Source organism: Pyxicephalus adspersus, chromosome 9, assembly GCF_032062135.1.
Source record: "Pyxicephalus adspersus chromosome 9, UCB_Pads_2.0, whole genome shotgun sequence".
NCBI classification, from domain to species: Eukaryota; Metazoa; Chordata; class Amphibia; order Anura; family Pyxicephalidae; genus Pyxicephalus; species Pyxicephalus adspersus.
Window position 1 is genome coordinate 8,092,309 of NC_092866.1, and position 2,843 is coordinate 8,095,151.

The window sequence follows — 2,843 nt, forward strand, 5'->3', positions numbered from 1 at the left end:
GCATATTCTAACCATATGCTTTTAAGGAGCTATCTTGAGTAGCTTTGTTAGCTTTTTTTTTTTAACTTTTCTCACACTTCCATTAGGTACTATTGCTCTCCCACACTCTGTACTGGGGGCCATTGTTCTTCCCTACTACCAATGGGCACTTTTGGACTTCCCTACCCCTCATCGGGCACCATTCTTTTCTCTGAGCCCTTGCTGGCCATTGTTTTCCATCCCAGCCTGTCGTGCATTATTGTTTTCCTTCGCACTATGCCTCACCCGTCTCTGGATGCTATTGTACCCCCACCCAATTCAAATAAACTCTATAGTCTATTTCGGACCATAGCTTTGGCTCCTGTGTGTCTATTTGTAGCAGAACCCATACCTGACTTTATGAAGGGATACAATGCAAAATGCAGCTCATATTTTGTTTCCGATTTTACTTTCCGGACCTTGTATGTAATTTCAGGATGATTGTAGAATAAGGTGCAGGGGATGATAGGAGGAATCAGAAGTCTCTTTCCCCTGTTTTTCAACATTTAAAAAAGTAGCTTTACATATCAAATAAACAATGGAATCCCATAGCATAAGGAGCAGAATTAGTACAAGAAAGCATTGCCATACAGGTGTGCCTAGGACACCATGATATCTGAATAAGGCCCTAGTGCATCTGTAAAACTTATACTCCAGTATAAACCCCAAGTTGAAGACTGTTAACCTTAAAAATTAAAAAAAAAACAAAATATCAAATAGTTAAATAGCTATTTACCTATCTATTTTTTGTAAAACAGCCGATTTGCAAAACCAAATAGATAACCATATACATTTTGATTTTCTAAGGGATCTTTTATATGCTCAATAAAGCACACTATTCTGCACATTTATGTGCACTGCATTAAATCATCCCTTTGATTTTGAATGGATTGCCAAAGCCCAACAACAAAACAAAAAAACATTCTTGCATTTTATTTTCAACACAGTGTATGCAATTGGTGATCTGGTGTATATATATTGTGCAGGGAACTGTGCTAGTACATTGCAGTAATGGTAAGCATTTTGGTTGCGGTGAAACCATCCTAAATGTTTCAATAGTTGCAATCACATAAAGGATCAAGGCGGCAAACAGTTTGAATAAAAACCTTTAGTAGCGGGTTGCATTGATTCATTTTTTTTATTACAAAACTGGTAATTGGTTCCCATGTGTCTATTTGTAGCAGAACCTATACCTGACTTTATGAAGGGATACAATGCAAAATGCAGCTCATTTCTTCAGCTGTCTGTTCAAGGCAGCAATTCTGCCTGTCAGATTAACTCACAATAGTTGAGAGTAACACTGCCGCATCTAATCTCAGGAAAGAGTCAGTCCATTGCATTAAATCAATAGTCCACATCTCTCTCTCATTCCCATTTCTAGGAACCATTAGGCAAAGCCATTGTTGCTTCTCACCATCCAATTGAGGAGAGAGACTGATGGTGACAAGTAACTCCTGACAAGGACATTTAGACATGATTACCTTTTGTAATTCCATCATGAGCTGTTACAAATAAATACTTGTATGTCTTGTGTTGACTATGATGGATATATGCTGTAATATCGTTCCTTTTGTCTTCTCTTTAATTCTCTGCACAAAGCAGCTTTTGTCATTCTTTCACATATTGTAGAAGGTGCCCATCAGTCATCCTAATAAAGTTATATAAACGGCCATGGAGGCGCTTCACTTAAACAAGAAAAAGTGTTTTCGAGCAGATATAAAGGTTGTGATTAACGTGGACCTTTCAGTAATTTTAATTTACGTTTAAATTAATATATTCTTTATATGTCACATTATAGCAGCAGCAACCAGGCAACAGTATTTGCAAAGCTCTGGCATCCCTGGTCTGACATGTCTGAAATACGTGGTAATGGAGAATCTGCCCATCACTAGGGTACCTGGCTGGCACTAGGGCATTGTTACTGGGGAGTCTGTCACTGGGATACTTGTGGAATCGGCCTGTCCCTGGGATAGCCACCTGCCACTTGGGTACCTGGTACTGGGCAATCAATCTGGCACTGGTATACCTGCCTGTCACTAAGGTACCTCTTAATGCAATATCTGCTTGTCAATGGGATTCCTACAAAATCTGCTCATCACTCGGGTACCTGGTGCTGGGGAACCTGACATCATTGGGGTACCTGTCTGTCACAAATCTATTGTTACTGCAGAATCTTCTTATCACTGGGGTACCCACCTGCCACTTGGGTACCTGTTATTGGTAAATCTGGGGTAAATGTAACTGGGGAATCTACTGGGATACCTACCAGTCACTAGAGTGCTTGCTACTGCTACTGAGAAATCTGCCACCACATCGGGATACCTATCTGTCACTCGGGTGCCTATTACTGGGCAATATGCCAGTTTCTGGGATACCTGCCTGTCACTAGGATACCTAGCCTGCCAATTAGACACCTGTTACTGGCAAATCTGTCGGGGACTAAGATACTGACCAGTTATTGGTAAATCTGCTCGTCAGTGGAGTACCAGTCAACCTACTCTTCCTTGGGATACTTGCTTGTCATTGGGGTCTCTGTTACTTGGGAATCTGCCTGGCACTGGGATACATTTAACCCGGGATTATGTTCATACCCAGAGTGCCTATGATTGGAGTATTGCCCAATACTGGGGAATCTGGCCATCGCTGGAGCGCCCACCTACTACTAAAGTGTCCAATACTGGTGAATCTGCCCATCACTGGAGTGCCCACCTACTACTAAAGTGTCCAATACTAGGGAATCTGCCCATCACTGGAGTGCCCACCTACTACTAATGTGTCCAATACTGGGGAATCTGGCCATCGCTGGAGTGCCCACCTACTACTAA